Source organism: Mustela nivalis (genome assembly GCF_964662115.1).
Source record: "Mustela nivalis genome assembly, contig: HAP1_SCAFFOLD_1845, whole genome shotgun sequence".
In the NCBI taxonomy this organism is placed as follows: Eukaryota; Metazoa; Chordata; class Mammalia; order Carnivora; family Mustelidae; genus Mustela; species Mustela nivalis.
The window spans coordinates 52,640-74,965 of record NW_028134819.1 but is presented as its reverse complement, the minus strand read 5'-3'; the positions used below and the strand labels follow the sequence as shown (position 1 = coordinate 74,965).

Below are 22,326 nucleotides of genomic sequence, written 5' to 3'. Positions count from 1 at the left end.
TCAAAAGAAAAAAGAAAGGGCACCTCTGAGCACGGAGACCAACTAGCTGCCTACTTCCTGCAAACAGTTCAGTTGGCATCTAGACTCGACACCGGAAGGCAGCAGGCTTGGGTCAAGTTCTTCAATTCAGCTCTTGAGGAACCCAAGCTCCATGAGGCCCAAGGCTCGGGCTGCCTAGTACCAGTCACCCAATATCTGAAACAGGGCCTGACATTAACAGGCCCTCAGTACAGATTTGCATAATCCAATGACCAGAGGGAACAAGGGGCCCTAGACAAGTCATCTAACCTGCCTGCTTTCCTCAGCATCTCCATTACAGAGGCAACATGTCTCGGTATGGAAGAGCTGGGATCTGTAGTCAGAATGCCTGACTCAAGTCCCAGCTCTCCAGTTTTCAAGTTGTGTGACCTTGAGCAAGTTACTTAACTTCTCCGTGCCTTGGTCTCCTTTGTAAAAGGGAATAATCACAGTATACCTAACTCTAGGGTAATTGTGAGAATTAATACATGAACATTTAAAAGGTCTTAGACTATTTATTGCCTGGGTGTAAGAAGTACCATTATTATTATATCATCATCTCAAAGGTAGATGAATAATCCTTGCCTACTCCAGAAGGGGGCTGTGAGAAGCAAATAATAAACTGAGTCCTTCACAGACCATAAAGCATACAAAGTAAAGGTTTATCATTCTGCTGTAATGAATATCATCAAGAATCCACAGCAAACACAGAAACACACACCCCCACACACCAGGTGGCAGACAATTTTATATTGTCCCACTGCTGTTAGGAGTGTTTGCCAAGCTTCTGCACTGTAAAGTTACTCCTTTTTCCCTTTGTAATTAACAAGTATTCTGTGAAGTACTTTGAAACCATGTTCCTCATTACATTTTCAACTCATTTGTTTCTATCAGTATGGTTTCGTGTTTTTCTACTTTATCCCGTCTAGTATTACAATTATTTTGACATTCGCACGGTCTCTGACTTGGCCAGGGGAAGCCCCTTCAAGCTGGTTTCTGTGTCCTTTGGACATGTCCCCATTACTCCTTCTACTCTCTGGCATGGTCAAATAATCCCAGTTCATCCTGTTTTTTTTTTTCCTGCTCTAGCCCTGGAAGCAGTCATTTCTCCAAGAAGCCCTGCTTCATTCAGTGAAGAATAGTATTTAAAAGCCAAGATCTGGGAGCCACGTACTGCTCTGGGTGTGTATGCTCCCAGAACCCTCAGTGGACAGAGATGCATGGATATGCATATATGTATGGGGATATGTGTGTTTACATATGTATACACAAGTACACGTTAACAATTTTATCTTTATGCTGATTTTATACTTAAAAACAGAGTTCACACCAGTACCTCCAATGGCGATTGCATACCACGTTATTCCAGTTTCTTTCCACATTTGCAACTCTCTTCTCCAACACTGGGGAACCCGGCTTCCATTATTCTTAATGTATTTACTTACCTGAACCATCCTCCTGTTGCTCCAACCTCCCCTTTCTGACAGATGCCCTCTTCACCCTATTCAGGCTCCGACTGTCCACCCACCCCATCCATACAATCCCCTTGACCTGTCCTAATTAATGGCTTGAGGGAAAGAAGGAAAGGTACATGAGTTTTTTATAGCAATTATTCCTTACGCTGCTCAGAATTTTTGCCCCCTTACTGGTTTGCACTTGACTTACAGATAATTGAGAGGGGCTGAAAGCTATCAGGTGGATTAAGGGGTTGTTACTTTAACTCAGAACCAGCACAGCTGCTTAGGGAAGCTCTGTGATTAAAAGCAGGGGGTGGCGGGCGGGGGTATACAGTTAAAGATGCATTCATACACACTGATAGAACATGTTTGTCTGTCAAAGCCTGGAGGGGGGCGTGAGTGATAGGGAAGTGGAGGGACACTAGAAAGGTGCTAAAAACCCCACCCATCCCACATGCAGACTGAGCACTTCCCAGTTTCAGAGATCAGTTGTAAAATCCGCATCTAGTTTGCTAATAAGACAAACCTGAGCAACAAAAGAAGGAAGTGAGAAGGGTGGGAAATAACAGCATGAACACAGCACCAAAGCAATCTTCTTGATCTGAAAGAGTGATTTTTTTCTCTTCAAGACCCAGGAGTTTTTGCAGTGATCAGGATGTCTTATACCAACACAACCAACTTGGTACCGTACCGAACTTCAGGGATGGGAAGGTGGGGAGGACAGCAATGAAGCATGAAAGGGACATCTAGTTTCAGCTCTACCCCGTCAAGAATTTGAAGTCCTCACTCCCGTCATAACAACAAGAAGTGAGCGAACTAGCAATCAGAGGCCTTTCTGGGACCCATCAGAGAACTAAGGTCACAGGTCAAAATCATAGCCCAGAAATCTGGAGAGAAGGGACAGTCCAAAGTCACAGCCAAGATCTGCTCACCTGAAGCAGAAGCCGCTGGGGCCATAAGTGGTAGAAACACTTCAGGGGTGGTTCTGACAAATTGCTGGAGGCTGAGTATGGACTAGCAGGACGGTCAGAAACTCCTGATGGCCACGGTCGTAGGGGGCCCCAAACCCACAGAGTTTTACCACTAGGTCCTCATTATGAAGAGCCAGGAAAAAACCCCACATGCGCGCCCAGGGAACCAAGAGTCCTCACAGTGCAGTGATCTCAGAGCATTTTCCATAACACAGGCCTGCTCTCCACGGGAAAGACTTTTCCAGAACCTCACCCCAGCTGGGCAAAGGGTGTTTCTCTGACTCCAACCTGCTCCAGTCTTCCAGTCTCATCTAAGTGAAGGGTGGGGGAGGGAGGCATCCAAGAAACACTAGTAAGGACACATCCCAGGAACACAGACCCACTGAAAGACCGAGATTCTCTAAGATTTACAGGGCACTTCTCTTCCCTGTACTTTACCACCTTATCAATAGACTCTGGCCTGACAGCTGGGAAGAGCTGAAAGACTGAGTCCATGTGAGGAGTTTGGGTTTTTCGGGTTTTTTTTTAAGTAAGCTCTATGCCCAATGTGAGGCTTGAACTCATGACTCTGAGATCAAGAGTCCTACATTCTGAGGACTCCCGGTGGTTCAGCCAGTTAAGTGTAGACTCCTAGTTTCCATTCAGGTCATGATCTTGGGGTCATGAGATGGAGCGCCCCCTTAAGCTCCATGCTCAGTGTGGAGTCCGCTGAAGAGGTTCTCTCTCTCCCCGCTGGAACACATACATGCACTCTCTCCTGCCCCCTGCCAATAAATTAATTAAATCTTTTTTTAAAAAGTCACATGCTCTACTGAGAGAGCTAGCCAGGCACCCTGCAGTTTATTCTTAAAGAAGCCCAAAGACAGAGAGACTAAAGCAAGGACACCTCAGGAATCAGAGAACTTCAGGCACCTGTTGCTGCCACCACTACCCCCGGCCCCCGCCCAAACACAGCCCAAGTCCAGATCAATAGCCAAAAAAACTCACACTAAAGCACCATTTCTTCAGTTCTTAGCAATCCACACATCCTGTCCAGAAACAACTACAAAGCATGCCCAGACACCAGAAAACACAGTCTGAAGAGACGAAGCCAACACGAGTGAACAAGCCTCAAGCACGATGCAGAAGAGATGCCTGGCTGGTACTCCCAGAACCAGCCAAGTCATTAAAAACACGCCTGAGAAACGGTCACAGCCAAGATGACAGCTACAAGGGAAACGGTATCTTGAGAGGGACCCTGGAGCAGAAGAAGGCTGGAGAAACCTGAATAGAACACGGACTTCGGTGAGCCATCGCTGTGCTGGTTTTCTACGGCTGCTCCAACAATAACACAAGAGCTTGAAACAGAACAAATTTATTACCTCACTGTTCTGTAGGTCGGAGGTGTGATAGATCTCACTGAGCTAGAAACATGGTGTCAAAAGGTACATTCCTTTCTGGAGGCTCGAGGTAAGAATCGCTTTGCTTCCCTTTTCCAGCTCCAAGCGGCCCCTTCCTCCATCTTCAAAGCCGCCAACACCAGGATGAGTTCCTCTTCCAGTTTTAAAAACACTTATGATCATATTGAGCCGACCACCTGGATAATTCAAGCTCATCTCCCTATATTAAGATCTGCTGATTAGTAACCCAACTAATTCCACCTACACCCTTAATTCCCCTTTGCCATGGAGCCTAACACAGGCTTGAATCCATTCTGCCTACCACGATAACCCATCAATATCAGTTCATTCATTATATCAAATACACCTCACTAATATGTCAATAACAGGAGAAACTGGGTGTGGGGTATAAGAGAACTCCCTAGACTACCTTCACAATGTTTCTGTAAATCTTAAAACTGTTCTAAAAAACAGAGTTTAGTGGGGCGCCTGGATGGCCCAGTCAGTTAAGCATCTGCCTTCGCCTCAGGTCATGATCTCAGGGTCCTAGGATCGAGCCCCACTTTAGACTCCCTGCTCAGAGGATAGTCTCCTCCTTCTCCCTCTGTGCATGTGTGCTCTCTCTCTCTCACTCAAATAAATAAACCAACCATTTTTAAAATAGTTTAGTTTAAAAAAAAAAAAGCAACAAGGAGAGTCAGGCCAGTCAGCAACCCCCTACAGACAAAGGCTCTCCACATCTGTGCAAACTGCCCCTTCAGGAACTGCAGGAACAGACGGGCTCTGAATCTGAGGTCACCTAGAGCACTCAGGGAGGGAGGAGCCAACCACAGCCCAAGCACAAGAGAAGTAGCAGACAGGGGCCAAGATGGCAGAGAAGAAGCACAAGCAGGAGGCAGGTCAGTGAGAGCTCTCAGCAAGAAAACCAAAATGAGAAATGATAAAGCAGGAAGAAAAAAGTATCTTTAAATTTCTGCTGAATGGTGAAGGAGAAAGGTTAGTATGGCAAAGAAATCATTCAAAATCAGGAGAAAATAGGGTAAGATGTCCATAAATTTCAAATGGGACAGAAAGAAAAAAATATATATATATACACACATCCATAAAGCAAATATATGGCAAAATGTTTACACATAGCTCCTAGTGTACACAGCCCTACTACTTGTCCATGTGAAGCTAACTCACATGGATGCCTTTGAGGCAATATAGATTCGCCAACCTCAGGCTCATTAAAAAGAACAACTACTGAAGTTGTACATAATGTCCACTTTCTCTTCATCCTTTAGCCACCTTTGGAGTGAGGGATGGAGCCGCTAAGGCTCTGAACCATAGGAACCCCTGGCCCTGGCCAGCTCCAGCCCCAAAGCAGACCTCCTCTCCCCATCTAGGGCTGTGTAAGACAGAGTAACAGTGATTTTCAGAAATGCTCCATCCTCTACGAACCCACACTTCGAACTCCATTCAGACTAACTTGGCTCTCCCAAGCCCCGACTGGTGAAGTCTTCACTGTCTCTGCGGATGAATCCCCCCCAAATGCAGGGCAGCCCCCATGGAGCACTCTGGTCTGTCTTCTGCGGCAGCTCCATATGGTTTGTCTGGCTCTGCAGGAAAACCCTCCTGGAGGCTTGCAAGTACAACTCTCCTATTTTTAGGCTATTAGAATAACAACTCTGGCTGAGATAGATGTCGAGTGACAAGTTTCATAATTAGGGCCCAAAAGGGGCCTATGAATAATTTGCTTCTAAGTGATAATGCTGCGGTCGTTCATTCTGGCTGCACCTCGTGCACCACCAAACTTGGGTGGTACCAAGTTTAAGACGAAAGGGCAGCTACTGACATGGGACACACAGCAACACTTGGAGAAGCCTGCCCACTGCCTGCTGATCTGTACAATCTCTGTGCTGGGCCTGGGCCTTAACCACAGGCGGCAGGTACAAAGTGCCCTGCTCCTACCAGCAAGAGCACCCTTGCATAGTAAAACTCATTTAAAACACAGCAACACCCAAGCCTCCATGGAAAGCATCTTAAGGAAAGTCAAAAAACAGAAAACGGTCTATTTTTGCCCCCTGCACTGAAAAAAAGCAGGTCCTCCTAATGGTGCTGGGCTTGGAACAGACCTCAGCCCCACGACAAAAGAATTCTTTTACTCCAGGAAAGAGCTTCTCCTCATGACACAGAAGCCATCGATGTGACAGCACCACCACCGCCTGTGGCTCAGCACCATAATCCAGGTGGGAAACTAATCTGGCTTCACGTTCAGTTTGGCTGCTATCGCTGCTTTGGAGACTTAGAGAAAAAAGCAAAGAAAGACTCAGAATAAAGGGAAAAACTTTTATTTGTGAAAAGTAATAAATAACCTAAAAGATCCCATGAAATTCTCTCTACTATCTTCAAAAAAAGAAGATAAATGTTGGGGATATTTGCATTCTCAACAAGAGAGCTCTACCTAAGTAAAATTCATAATCCAAATTACTAGACTCCGAGTGTTTGTTTTTCTTTTTACAAAGCGTTTTATATAATTCAATATACCTCTTACTGTGTGTTCTGTATGATTCCCGCTATTTTCAGAATTTGGTTGACCGGTGGGCCAACCCACAGGGTGAGTCATGCAGGAAGCTCTAGTGTCAGACCCCGGATGAGCTTGTCTTTGTAACTAAGTGGCTAACGCAGCAGCCATGTGCCCATCCCAGCGACCGGGTGAGCCGGCCAAATCCACATGAGTCTGGGAAAGGTCAGGTCCAGAGAGGAGAGCGTCAAGGGCACCACGAGGGAGGGATTCTGGCCCTGGCTCTCGAGAACAGAATGGGCAGCCACCAAGCCCCACCTGTATATTGCATCCCAGATACACAATGACCCTTTGCCTTCTCAGGAAAACAAGAGAGGATGGCAGTATGGTGGCAACCTCTCATCAGCCAGAAGGAATTACAATGCAGACTGACTTTCCTGTTCATGCTGGACTCAAGGGAGAGAGAATTCTTTTTGCCTTCATGCAAGGACTGTGAAACTTCTTCACTGGGAACAGAGTTTCAGTTTTTCAAGATGAAAAGAGCTCTGGAGACAGACAGTGGCCACAGTTACATAACAATGTGAGCTGTACACTTAATACCACTGGACTATCACTTAAAACACAGTTGAGGGACACCTGGGTGGCTCAGTCAGTTAAGCATCTGACTCTGGATTTCAGCTCAGGTCATGATCTCAGGGTTGTGAGATCGAGCTCTACACAGAGTCTACTTAAGATTCTGTTTCCCTCTGCCCCTCCCCCCATTTTCTCTCTCTCACTCTCTCAAATAAATAAAAATCTTAAAAAAAAAAAGACAGTTGAGATGACTAGTGTTTTGTGTATTTTACCACAGTTTTTTTTTTTTTTTAAAGCTTGATAATTCCAATGGTCAAATGTCCACAGCTGGGCTCCTAAAATAAATACAGAAACAACTTATCCTAACTCCATTACCCAAGTGATGAATCACAAATGCATTTGAACATAAATGTGCTATGGGTCGACACTCCTGAACCCTGACAAGTTCTTCTAGTGGCTCCATAAATAATCCTTGGATGGGGACCAAGCTGCCTGCTTTGGCTCAGACCAAACATAAGGATCCTGTCATAGTGAACCTCCAAGAGGGGTGACGTAATGCTCAAAGTGCATGACAACAGGAATCCTGCACAAAACACCATCATGACGGCCAGTTCCAAACACAGGGACTGCCCTGCCTTAACGGACACATGTTGCTATGGATATAATGAACACTATCTTGAAAATTCCCCAGCATTTCCATCCACTTGACCCACATTTATCTGGTCTTCCGGCATGATGGTTATGTAAAGCAATTAGGATCAAATTCTTATGGTTCAGGAATGATTCAAGGCTATAAAATGAAAGGTAAGAGGCAAAAAAATAATAATCAACAAAGAGGTGGACATTAAGACCTGATACCATCTCCAAATGAAATGCTGGCTGCCAGGAGCTTCTGGGAAGAAAATGAAAGGTCAGAGGCAAAAAACAAAACACAAAACAAAACAAAACAAAAAACAAACAAGAATCAACAAAAAGGTTGACTTTAAGACCTGATACCATCTCCAAAGGAAATGTTGGCCACCAGAGACATCTGGGAAGAATGAATGCCTGCTCTACCTCTATACTTCCAAGCCCACCACAATTCAGGGTCGCCCAGATCTCTTCCCTCGACATTGACATGTCATTTTCGGCCCTTCCCAAAGGCTGTAGAACCATCCTGAAGGTTCTAGCCCAATGCTAACCTGCCCTTCCCATTCTGTTCAGCTCTTTTCAGATAACTGTCACCTTTTCTTTTTGACATACAAAAAGGTAAACATAATTAATATAGGAGTTTGAGGATAAGTACACACCCATGAAACCATCACCACAGTCTATGCCATAAACATGTCCATCATCTCCAAAAGCTTCCTCCCACCGTCTTATTAATATATAACATTGTGATAAGAACATTTAACATAAGATCTACCCTCTTAGCAAACATTTAAGTACAAAAGATTGTTAACTACAGGCATTATGCTGTAAAGTGGATCCCTAGGACAGGCTTATCTTGTATAACTGAAACTTAGTACCACCTGACTCATTCCTCCCCATTCTCTGCTTCCCCCAGCCCCTGGCAACCGCCATTCCATTCTCTGCTTCCACAGGTCTCACTATTTGAGATTCGTCACGACATAAGGGTATTATGTAGCATTTATCCTTCTGTGACTGGCTTATTTTGCTTAACGTAAGTCCTCAAGGTTTACCCACATTGTTGAAAATGCCAGGATTTCCTTCCCTTTTAAGGTACTGATACTCATTTTAATCCTGTACCTTCCTCACTTAGATTTCAGGAACTTCCAACATGAAGACTAGGACCATCCCCTAATCCATGAAGCCTAGAAAAACAAGCCAAAAAATCATGTTATACTGACCCGGAGCCAATCAAACGTAACAGCAGCAGCTACACTCCCTTGCCAGTTTCTGCTACTTCAAAACAATCAAAACCCTTTGGCAAAACATCTCTGAACTCTCAATTTTGTTGAGAAACTGTCTGTTTAGGTCAAGTCTTTAAACAGCCTGGTGTACTCTGGTACCTATGGACTTCTACAGCAGACTTCCTGTTTGAGAAGTAATAATTTATCACCTTTGACAATGCGGGTTTAATAAGCCCAGCAGGCATTATTACCTATACTCCCAAAATCACATTAAGAGAAACAGTTGTAAAGAATATCTTTTCCAGGGGAACCTGGGTAGCTCAGTTAAGCATCTGCCTTCAGCTCAGGTCATGTTACCAGAGTACACCAGGCTGTTTAAAGACTTGACCTAAACAGACAGTTTCTCAACAAAATTGAGAGTTCAGAGATGTTTTGCCAAAGGGTTTTGATTGTTTTGAAGTAGCAGAAACTGGCAAGGGAGTGTAGCTGCTGCTGTTACGTTTGATTGGCTCAGGGTCAGTATAACACGATTTTTTGGCTTGTTTTTCTAGGCTTCATGGATTAGGGGATGGTCCTAGTCTTCATGTTGGAAGTTCCTGAAATCTAAGTGAGGAAGGTACAGGATTAAAATGAGTATCAGTACCTTAAAAGGGAAGGAAATCCTGGCATTTTCAACAATGTGGGTAAACCTCGAGGACTTACGTTAAGCAAAATAAGCCAGTCACAGAAGGATAAATGCTACATAATACCCTTATGTCGTGACGAATCTCAAATAGTGAGACCTGTGGAAGCAGAGAATGGAACAGTGGTTTCTTCTACTTCTCCCTTCGCTCATTCTCTCTCTCCCTCTCTCTAATAAATAAATAAAATCTTTAAAAAAGTATCTTTTCCAACAATCTTCCCTAAAATAATGAAGTTTAGTCTCAATGTCCCTTTCTAAAGCAATCTGGGTTTTTTTTTCCTTTATTACCAAAAAAACACACATTTTGAACTATATAAAACCACTATAAAACCATTTTGAACTATATAAAACCACAAAAAAGAATATTTGTCTCCCATCTTGCCACCTGACAATAACCCTTGACATACGCCCTTTTGGCCTTATTTCCAATTAGTCACAGATAAAGACTATTCAGTTCCCACACTGGGCATATTGAAGATATTGAAAACAAGGCTGAGCATGAAGTCCAAAAATTTGTCCCCTTCGTGCTCAGAAACAGTTAGAGGAAGGTTGTCAAACTTGTTCAACAAGACTCGTAAGTGGTGCACAGACCAGTTTCCCAGCCAAATTTCATTAAACACAGCCTGCTGCCTGATAGCACCTTCTGCTGTTACAGTCACAATTCCGCCCCCACCTCCCCAACCACACTGATGTTTAATGGCCCTGTACATACTTAAAGGCAGGAAATGGACCTTAGAGGCGTTCAAGGATTGCAGAAAAATAAATAAGGGAGGGCAACAGTACCTCCTTTGCAAAATGGAAATCAATATGAGAGTCAAAAGGGTCACTGAAGCAAGACATTTCCATAGACTCAAGTTCAAAATGAAAGATAGTACTTTGCTGGATTCCAGATCCTGGAATGGAAAGAGCTCTCTGGGGAGCCTTAAAACTGCAAACAAGTCTTAAAAGGGATGAGTCTGCCTGTTTCATCAGGCTTACCAGGCTACATGCATTTCACTACAGCAACTCAGAGGCAATTAAGACACTTTTAGTGAGCACCTACTAGGTGCCAGGCACACTGTAATTTGATTAACCCTTCCCCAAAAGTAAAGTCTTGTCGTTGTTTCTAAACTGTAGCCAGTGAGGCCATTCATCTTGAGAGTATGCAGGTGTACCAAAAGAGGTCAAGTGTAGCACACCACAATTTGACACAACTATTTACAATACCCTTTACTACCTTGCCATAAAGCCCATACTTCTGACTTTGGTTTCAACGTTTCTGTCCTTGATAACAAGTCTTTTTAGGCATCAAGCTATACCTAAATTGCTATTACTCAATGTTAGATGTTTATAACCTACACAAGTTTGTTTTTTTTTTTAAGGATTTTATTTATTTATTTGTAAGAGACACAAGTAGGCAGAGAGGCAGGCAGAGAGAAAGGGGGAGGCAGGCTCCCCACCAAGCAGAGAGCCTGATGCGGGGCTTGATCCCAGGACTCTGGGATCATGACATGAGCTGAAGGCAGAGGCTCACCCACTGAGCCACCAGGTGTCCCCCTACACAAGTTTCTTATTTTTTTTTTAAAGACTTTATTTATTTGACAGAGAGAGAGATCACAAGTAAGCAGAGAGGCAGGCAAAGAGAGGGAAGCAGGCTCCCCACTGAGCAGAGAGCCAGATGTGGGACTCTATCCCAGGACCCTGAGATCATGACCTGAGCAGAAGGCAGAGGCTTAACCCACTGAGCCACCCAGGCACCCCACAAGTTTCTTACTTTAAATGCACATACCAGAGGGGAAAGGCAAGGGATCTTTTATCAGTCCCGACACCGGCCATCCCTGGCTCCTGGTGTGACTTTAATAAGTATTTGCTTAATAAATCCTCTGAGCAAAATAAAATCAAAGAACACGGCTCTTTAAGTTCACTTGAAGAAATCATTTTTTCATATGCTGCAAGTAACTGGAGTTTTGTTCACTGTGGATTCTGATCCTGAAATTCGATTACTCAGAGTCTGCCATCTGTCACCCTTTCAGAGACTTGCAACAAATCGACAATTGCACGGTTCTGTTACAGAACTCCACTAATCTTGTCTTACACCAGGCAGGAGGTAAATGTTTCAGTAACTAAATTTATCTCAGGGATGAAGCAGATTTTCTTATTTTTTTGTTTTGTTTTGCTGTTAGAAGAAAGCACACAGCATGGGAGTCTCAGCCTGTCCTAAATACTACTCTGAAATGCTGAGTCCCCTCCCCCTTTCTAGAGGATCAGACACATGGTAATTTAACCATTAATTCAGGAAAGACAGAAAAGGACAACAAGGCAAGCTAGAGAAGAAGGAGAACATTCTATCTTCCCCAAGAACAGGTGTTCTAATCCCATGGAAATAAGGAAGTGGACTTACTCCTATGGCCGATGGTCTGTTTTCCCCATCCGGTGACACTACTGTAGAACCGGTCTGTAACAGGCCACCAGTCCACACATCTCACAGAATCTGTTGCCATCTTCAGGTCCTAAGAAAGCCTTGGTACAGGGCTTAGGCATGTGCGGGTCATGATAAGGTCCAAGGCAGAATTGGGGAAGAAAGGGACAGAAGATAAAATGACAGCTTGCCTCTGTCTATACAGCCATCACACACCATGGGAACAGTGGCCACCTAGCTCTTTAGAAAACACTTCTTTCTGAATCCAAGATGCCCATCTACCAATGCCCATGGGCCGAAAGCTGGTGGGGAAAAGCAAACATGGAGCCAGTAAGTAGGGAAAAAAATCAAATAAAATTAAAATTTAATAAGATCAAAAGAAGAAGCCCTAGCAGCTGTAATTTACTTTCTCAGAATCATGGATGGCTCTTTATTACAGGCATTTTCTATGGGGAATTCTGATCTTGAAATCTGACTGTTCAACGCCTTCCTCACTTAGGAAAAGCTGCTGCAGCCTTCAAGACTCTGAATCCCTGCAACACGCCAGTGAAGGGTTGGCCAAATGCTCTGACATTTATTCTGTAGACATCCACCCCACGGTAATGGTGGAACCGGGATATCTCTGGCACCAGTGCTTCTGTTCAGAGCACTTTTGCGCTTGAGAGGCTGGCCACCAGCAGAAACCAGGTGAAGTCCTTATCATATAAGGCTGAGGGAATAGGAGGATCCCAAGAGACCAGCTAACTTTCAGCAGGATGTTGGTTAGCCAAGACCTAAAAGGCTTCTCTTTATATCATTTAAGAGGATTTTAAGTTGTTAGAGCGGTGAGAGTAGGGGTAAAAATAAATACAAGAAAAATCCCCATTCAATCCCACCAGATCAACAAATCAAACTAACTTCATGTTTCTGTCCTGGCAAATGGGTGGTATTTATTTCACTGAGAAAGGTGAAGTGGGTCACAAAGTAATATCTTAGTACTCAGCTGGTCTCCCAGAGCTGAGTAATGTCTCCAACACCCTGAGAAGACCCAGAAGACTCATGGACTCCATTCCAAAGGAAGCGCCAAAGAACCCTCAGTTGATCTAAACTAGGGAAGTCATATATCTAGGAGTCACAAAGTCCTGGGTTCAAATCTCGCCTCTGTACCTCATTAGCTGTGTGGCTTAGATAAATGTCCTCACCTCCACTACTCTCTCTTTCCTCCTATGTCTGGTGAGGTCTGCAAGGATCTTGAAACATGTTCAGAGTCCCTGGGCCATACACCTGGTACAGACTGAGTTGTGCCCTCCCCCCAAAAAATGCCGAAATCCTAACCCCCAGGTCCTCACGATGTGACCTGACTTGGAAATCAGGTATCTGCAGATGTCATTAGTTAAAATTAGGTCATACTGGGATAATCTAACTAGTGTCCACATGAGAAGACAGCCATGTGAAGACAAACACTCAGGGAGAATTCCATGTGCCACTGAAGGCAGAAATTGAAGCTGTACAGCTGCAAGGACTCTCAAAGACTTCCAGCTATCACCAGAAGCAAGGAAGAGGCAAGAAAGGATTCAACTACAGGTGTCAGGGAGCATGGCTTGCTAACTTCCTGATTTGGAACTTACAGACCCCAGAACTATTGTTTCCTTGTTTTATGCAATAAGTCTGTGGTTCTTTGTTACGACAGCCCTAGAAATCTATTGTTTCCTTGTTTTATGCAATAAGTCTGTGTTTCTTTGTTATGACAGCCCTAGAAATCTAATGCATGGCCCCACTCAGGGAGAGCTAATGGTCTACGTACATGCACACAAAGAGGGAGAGAGCTTCCAACATACAAGATACAACCGTCTTTCTGGACCCAAAGTGGATTGCATAACCAAGCCCTATTTATTAATTGTTAACATTATTTTACCTATTGCCCTGGCTTGACAATAATCTAAGTATAGGAAAAGACAAATTCAGGGAAGAGGCACCCATTCATTCGAAGTTAACAGCAGTTGCTTAGAGGAAAAAACATTTCTTAAGCCTTTAGAAGAGTGAACACCTTGGAGTTTGCCTGTATGGGGAGGTAGGGGAGAGAGCCCCCTGCACAGAAGCTGGAGAATGTGCTCCTGATAACTTCCTCGTGATCAACATGAACAAAATGCTTATTTAAAGAAGTTCCTGAAATAGCCAAAGTTACAGTTAATTTGGTTCCCATTGGTCACAGAGTCATGCTTAGATGAGGACTGGGCCTGCTTCGGTGTGGTGGGGCAGAGGGGTTTCATAGCTCCTGGCAGATGGCCAGGCCCCCTGGCCCCACCCAGAGACTCCAGTCCTATGAGCCTGGTTGGGGCCTGGCCTTGGCATTTCTAAGTGCCCTTAGGAGAGGTCTCATATGCAGACGGGTGGAGGGCTGCTGGCCATGCATCTTCCACCAGGTGGTCCAAACCTTTTCTACTCCACAGAAAACTGCGGGACCCTCTCACATGAAGACCCCTCCAGCCAATTGGCGTGAAGGAACAGGGAGGCAAGGAAGGTGGGTACAAACCACTCTACTCATACATTCCTTCACACCAGTCCCTAGTCCCTACCTCCCTACAGACTGAAGAGCCCACATGTCCTCTCCACCCATGGGTCCCATCTCCATCTGCCATGTTGCTCCCTTCAAGCTGACCTCAGAAGAGACACAAGCCCCTCCATTCATATTCCTGACTCCTTCCCTACTGGACCCAGTTGCATTAATGACCCCTTTGAATCTCTGAAACAGGCATTCCCAGGGCACCTGGGGCTCAGTCAGTTAAGCAACCAACTCTTGGTTTCAGCTCAGGTCATGATCTCAGCATCATGAGCTCAGGCTCCGTGTCAGGCTCCACACTCAGCATGGAGTCGGCTTGAGATACTCTCCACCCTTCTGCCCTTCCCTCACTTGCTCTCTTAAATAATATATAAAAATCAATCAATCAGTCATGTGTTCCCTCCAATCTTTGGCTTCTGTGCACAGTAGCCTGGGGAGCTTCCAAAATACCAAAGCTTGGGCTAGGCCCCGGAGTCTGATGCAATTGGTCTGGGGTACTGCCTAGGCACTAGCACTCTTCATAGGCTCCTCTGTGATTCAGCTATGCAGGCTGACTGAGAACCATCACCCCAGGATCTTTCTCCAAATTCCATAGGGCTCATGACCCTGCTATTTTGCCCTTGAGCTGGTGGTTCTGTTCACTACTCTCCCCTTGAAAGTTGCAGAAAAGTGAAACACACTTGCCAACCCCTTTATTCTTTTTTCTATTCCATTTAGCCTCCACACAGACAATTCTTCTGCAGGGTCCCTGAAAGGACAACGACCATGTTTTGACACACCACTCATCCCATTCAAGCCTTGTTTTCTTATCTATAAAATGAGGTAATAATCCCCCTCACTGGTCATGGTGTAAGGACCAGATAAAACAAGACAATGTATTTGAAAATGTCTCTCTCCACAAAGCAGGCAAAATAACCCAAGTAAGCAAAGGACTGGTGTGGAATCCTGGTCTCCTGTCCTCCTGGCTGCTCCTGGCCTCCCTTGTGCCTTTGTTTGGGAGCTTGTCCCCACAGTTCAGGGAGAGTTCCTCATGCCTGCTATAGCCAACACTAAGGGGAGGGAAGGGCAAGAGGCATCAAAAAGCCAGCTCCTCAGACCATACAGGGCTGACATGAAAACCCACACATGCTGAGGGCCACCTTGACCCTTCTCAGCCACTGTTCCTAATGCAAACCATCTCTCATACACCCTCAGGAATAGGCCTTCCTGGGCTCTGATCTGCATCTGTCCACTTGTCCTGCACATCTCAACATCAGCTGTGGGTAACTCCACGGGTTCTCAATCCTGATTGAGCAATGGAACCACCTGGAGAGAGTTCAAATCCTAACCCAGAAATGTAAGAGGTATGTGGTGTGGCCTGAGGTGGGGGTAACTAAAAACTCTCCAGGATCCTGAATCACTGGTTCTGGTCTATTATTTGCACAATAAGCAGGTCCCTTCATTATCTGATGAAGCTGCTAAAGAGACTAGAAAGTGAAGGTAAGAATAAACCAATCCACAATAGCCAAGACATGGAAAAAACCCAAGTGACCATCAACAGATGAACGGATAAAAGACACGGAATAACACACACACACACACACACACACACACACACACACACAGAGGAATATTATTCAGCCAAGAGAAAGAAGGAAATCCTACCATTTGCAACATGGATGAAACCTGAGGGCATTTTGCTAACAGAGAGAAGGCCCAGAAAGAAAAACACTATATGATATCACTTACATATAGAATCTTAAGGAATGAACCCGTAAAAACAGAGTAAATTGGTGGTTATCACAGGCTGGAAGGTGGGGAAACTGTGGAGCTGTTTAAGGATACACACGTGCAACTAACAATTTCTGAAGAGCTAATGCACAGCATAGTGATTAGAGTCGACAATACTGTATTATAAACTCCAAAGTTGCTAAGAGACTAGATCTTAAGAGTTCCCACCACAAAAAAGAAATAATAATTATGTGACAGGATAGAGGAGTTAGCTAACACTCAGTGGTAATCATATTGCAATCTACAAACGTATCAAATCAGCACACTGAACACCTTCTACAGTGTTATATATCAATTATACCTCAATTTTTTAAAAAAACATAAACCAATCCACCTGTAGGATGAAACCACCTGTCACTCTCCTTAGTAAAATAACTAAATGCCAAAGCACAGAAGGCCCATGCAAGAAATGCCAATCTCAGCAGAAACACTGGATAAGAAACAAAGTCCCAGGAAAGCTCTAGACAGACTCAAGGACACAGTGGACAGCTGGTGTATGTGTGACCCCAACACAAGCCTGCCCTCTACCAGGGTATAGGCTAAGGGCATAAGGCCTTTGGAAATAAGGCATTCAGAGAGGATGTGCACATACGCCCACAATCATATACACGGAAGAACTTCTAAATGAGGTAGTTATGTCTTACAGCTCAGAAACTGATACCTATTATATTTTAAATATTTTATTTATTTATTTCAGAGAGAGAGGGCGCAAATGTATGTGCTTGAACAGGGGGGAGGGACAGAGGAGAGGGAGAGAAAATCTCAAGCAGACTCCACACAGCGCGGAGCCCCACACAGGGCTCAACCTTCATGACCCTGAGCCGAAATCAAGAGTCAGAAGCTCAATTGACTTTGCCACCTACGTGGCCCCCGATCCCTATTATTACAGAGAAATGCTAGCAATCCATTAAAGGGCTTTTCGTTTTTTTAACTTCTTAGCCTTTCTGAAATTTAGCAGCCCAGAAATACTGAACTTATAAGTCACACGACAATACTGACCAGCCTCAGCTAACAGAGTCTATGACAGAGCAAACCTCCATCTCCCCTAACGGAAAACAGCAAAGCATCTCGAATCACCAAGGAGCTCTTTGGAGAGGAAAAACAAATAAAGTCAGAGAAAAACACTTCCAAAGAGTGTTACTGAAAAAGTACAAAGCAATACCACGGTCTATCCTTCATAACATTGTTATCAGCCATGCCTAGGTGTACACAAGCCATTTCAGTCCCCCCACCCTCCTTCCCCACCCCCACACTGTGGATATTGTTCCTACCGTCATCAGCTAACACCTATCGCACAGACAGCACATGCCAGGGACTGCAACAAGCTCTTCCCACGCCTCACGTCTGTTTAAGACTCTATGCTGGGGTGCCTGGGTGGCTCGGTGAAGCACGGGCTCTTGATTTTGGCTCAGGTCACGATCTCAGGGTGGTGAGATCAAGCCCCACATGGAGCCAGCTTAAGACTCTCCCTGTCTCTCTGCCCTTCCCCTTCCCAATACATGTGTGCACACGCTCTCTCTCTAAAAATATAAACAGGGGCACCTGGGTGGCTCAGTGGGGTAAACCTCTGCCTTTGGCTCAGGTCATAATCTCAGAGTCCTGGATTCCAGCCCTGCATTGGGCTCTCTGCTCAGCAGGGAGTCGGCTTCCTCCTCTCTCTCTGCCAGCCCACTTGTGATCTCTCTCTGTGTGTCAAATAAATAAATAAATCTTTAAAAAAATTAAAAATATAAAAATATAAATAAATAAAACATTAAGAAAAAAACGACTATGCTAAAGGTGAGCATGGTCTTACCCCTTGAGGCTCAGAGGGATTATGTCGCTGGTACAAGGTCACACAGCAAAGTAACTGGGGGAGGAGTCAGGACTCACATACAGGGAAGTTGTCCCAAACTAGCATCTCTTACCTCCAACACTTAGACTAACAGCCTGTGCTTTTTTTTTTTTTTTAAGATTTTATTTATTCATTTGTAAGGGAGACCATGCACTCTTAAGTGGGGGAGGGACAGGAGAAGCAGACAACCTGCTGAGTGGGGAGCCCAATGATGGGGCTCAATTCCCGGACCCCAAGATCATGACCAGAGCCGAAGTCAGATGCTTAACCGACTGAGCCACCCAGGCATCACTAACGGCCTGTGCTTCTGAGCAGACCAACTCAGCAGGGAGAACAGAATGGCAACACAGGCCTGTGGCACTAGCAGGCTACTTGCTAAATGAGGAATCCTTGGAAGTCGGGCAGGCATAGCCCTGGGGCAGTTACTTCACTGGTGGGAAAAGGTGGTTTCCTCGGGAAACATCTACATACCTATACCCCATGCCATCACAGAGACCCCTGAACTTAGGAAGAGCCCCTAGGGAGCCAACACCTACACTCCCGGGTCCTTAGGGAGAGAAGGGTCTGAAAGGAGTCCCTACCTGGCACTTACTGCCAACATGTCCCCTCCACTGTGGAGCCAACAGAAGCCAGGCTAAATTTCTGCAATTACTGGACACTTTCATTCAACCAAGCAAAATATAGGCTGTCTGTTCAGGAGTGAAACCCATATCCCACAAGAAAAGCTAGGGAGAAAATATGGAGTAAGTAAGTATGAATACTGTCCTGGCATGGCATAATGTCTCTGGCAGGACTACTCACAGAATCCAGTCACTGGTAGCAATGTGAGCTCTCCATGGCATCCAGGACTGTCACCACCAAGGACATGATAAACAGGAATGATTACAAGACAATCACATCGTAAAGGATGGGGAAAACAATCCTAGTGACAGGTAGGATGTGTGCTAAGGACCACCCAACTAGAACAGGGGCCCAATTCATCAATAACTACATGTTTTTTAAGCACCCACCCTTGGGAAGAATCCACACAGACCTCCTAACCATCCCCTGTGAGAGGGCCATGAGGTGGAAGAACAGAGTGTTATTTATTCACTAATCAAGCGACCGTGAGCAAGGCATTGTTTTCACAGCTTGGCACAGTGTAGTATTGAGTGTCAGTAAAAGTTAAGACATGAGCAGTGACACAGGCCACCTCTCCAGTCTTCAGTTCCTCATCCCAAACACAAGGGTCCCATTCACAGACAGCCCTGAACTAAGGAACCAAGAATGAGCACATGCCTCAAAATGACGAGGCTGGTGCGAACCCACGGCAGTTACGTCCCGCGGACAGCCTGGAGGGGATGGCGTGTCAGGGGCAAGCGCAGGAAGTAGGTGTCAGTGCACGACTCTGGAAGGAGGCTGACTAAATCCATACAAATACAGAAAATATGTTGTGACACATTTTCTAGTGCTATTTTTCTGTGAAGTAAAAAATGAGATACAGGGCGCCTAAGTAGAAAGAGAAGCAGACTCCACACTGAGTGGGGACCCCAATTCAGGGCTCCATCCCAGGACCTTGGGATCATGACCTGAGCTGAAGGCTGAAACTGAACTGACTGAGCCACCCAGGAATCCCTGTTAAAGATCTTAAAATAACTTTTTTAGGGGTGCCTGGATGGCTCAGTCAGTCAACCCTCTGCCTTCAGTTCAGGTCACGATCCCACGGTCCTAGGATGGAGCCCTGCATCGGGCTCCCTGCTCAGCAGAGAGTCTGCATCTCCCTGTCCCTGCTCTCTCTCTTTAATAAATAAATAAATCTTTAAAAAATAAAATAACTTTTTAAAACAAAACAGTATGCCCAAATTTGGAAGCTCGGCCCAGCAGTGTTCTCACCAGCGCACAGCTCACATCACCACACTGCAAGCCCTTCACGGTGGTGCCAAATGTTGGTCGGAGTGTAAAATGTGTTTTGCCACAGCCAGAAATATAGACTTGCACTGTGGTGTGTGTTGGACAAAATATCAGGCCCAGCAGCAGTGTAATGTGGGTATGTGAGCTACAGCAAATGAAAAGTGAGAGGCGCAGCAGAATGTCAAGGCAGCACCTATGTTCACCGGAACACTGAAGGTCAAGGCCTTGCAAACACATGAAAAAGAGCAGGAGACTCAGAGATTGACAGATGCACAAAGGGCACACCAGCCAAAGGCGTGACAGCCAAGAGATGGTGTGACACCACAGCGCTGATCAGCTGGAACTGCTGCTAAGAAGCTGAGCTACAATTCAGCGGGATTCAAAGTAGGCGCAATTCTGAGCCACACTGGGACCCACTGCTCTAGATGCAGGAAGCATCTCAAGCATGCTCCAAAACCAGTGCAGAAGACCGGGGGAAAGGTACATACTTTGTTCTCAAACTTGTCCCTTCACAAGCTATGAAAGCTTTGTGTTTGTGAGTTGTTTTGTTTTGTTTTGTTTTTTCCCCCACGCTGTCATTCTAACCATTTCTCCTAAAAGAGACCATTCTGCCCTTCCTGTCTGGAGTTACAGTGTCACTGCTACAAGTTTACCTTATAAATGAGAGGACGACTCATTACTTTAATAGACAATTAGTGGTGAAGTGTTCATGGACTCCTCCGCAGGCCAGAGAACACATTTCTCCCACAGCCACTGGCCACATCTCCACACAGCACCTTACAAACATACAGTCAGAGGCTGCCAGAAACAGCAAGAGAGAAGAGGCAGAGGATTCCCTCTAAAGTAATCTCCAGCAATAGAATAACTCAAATCTTTTTTCCTTTCTTTACATACATTTAAGAAAGCACTTTCATCATTATATAATATTAAGTGCAGGTGGGTCCAAGAAAAGTTTGTTTGATATTCCAAGGCTCTATGAGAAATGCTTTCAAATTCCCTAAAAAATAATAGCTATAGGGGTCCAAAAGGGTTGTCTGCAGGCTAACCAAGATTTAAAAACTACCACATTCCCATCCCCCAAATCCAGAAGTCTCATGCTAACACACAACTCTTCTAATTTAAGGGAAAACGTCATGATAATTTAATATACATTCAGTTGGCTCAAGGGGAAAGAACAGATTTGGCAAGGGTTTTAAGTAAACTCTCAGCTGACAGAAGGTGAGCAAGGGTTAGTCCCCAAGAGAATTCACTAAAAGCAAGACTGAATTTGAGGATGTGGTCTTTTTTTTTTTTTTTTTTTGGTACACAGCCCAGGTCTACCAGCTGCCAGCAGTAGTTGCAGATTATTACTTAGGAAGCTGGGGGAAAAAAAAAAAAAGGAAAGGAAAAGAAAATCCTACAATCAGAAAGTCACGAAAGGCAAAAGGCCAAGCAGGCAAAATTCTTCTTCAAAGCGCTTAGAGACATGGCAGGACTTCCCCCACAGCAGAACAGGACAAGTACTCCCCTAAATGGGCTTGGGAGCAGAGATTCAGAGCCCACACGTCGTCAACTGAGCCAAGCTCTTTAGTACACAAACCATCTCACAGATATACAATACAGATCACCAAGGAATGCATTCATGACATTTGTGCGTGAATTAATTTCCTCTGAGCAAATGATATTTTTATGCTTGTTTAAAAAACAAGTGGTCTCCCATGACAGATGCATTCACCATCCAAACAATCGAGCGGCCTTCCGGTCACTTCTCTGTCCAACAGCCAACAAGCGTAGTCGGCAACCCAGCACCTCCGGAGCCCACGGGGCGCCCGGGGCCAGGGTTCAGATTCTGAAAACAGACTCCCACATTCCTGAACCTGCTATTCACAGCCACTCCCTCTCAAGAGGAGACAAAATGAGCAGTTAAAAAAAAATTGTAGGAAATATCCCATTTTCCATGTCTTACGTATCCAGATCTGAGTAACAGCATTTTTACGTATTTATGAAGATCCTGCTAAGTCGGAAACCTGAGAAAATAGATTAAAAAAAAAAAATTATTCGCAGAAGTTTTATTTTCACATAGCAAGGCAGATTCTAATCTATTAGAATTTCATTTATTTTTAAAATCCTTATTTCTGTTTCAAAAACGTCCTGCCTTTACTTCCAGTAATCCTCTGAAAAAAAGCAACCAAAACCACAAGCCCCCCAGATCAGAAATAAATCATGTCAGGCAATGTTTCCTATCTTTTTACACCTAATAATTGTGTGAACTAGCTTGCAGAATCGGTACAGCAACTTTTATGGTATAACACTGATATGGAGCTCAGAGGCTTAGGGATATCTAAAGGCATTGTTTAGAAACTGTCACCTAAATTTTTTTTTTCCTTAGGGCAACTGGGTGGCTCAAGCAGTTCAGCATCTGCCTTTGGCTCAGGCCATGATCCCAGAGTCCCAGGATCAAGTCCTGCATCCGGCTC

At 44.8% G+C, this 22,326-nt stretch overlaps 1 pseudogene across 1 annotated transcript in view; it reads right to left on the bottom strand.

Annotated features, from left to right (window-relative positions):
- LOC309858095 (TBC1 domain family member 8 pseudogene) overlaps window positions 1–22,326 on the bottom strand; it is a 60,985-nt pseudogene that overhangs the window by 18,447 nt on the left and 20,212 nt on the right. The gene's annotated exons all lie outside the window — the stretch shown is intronic.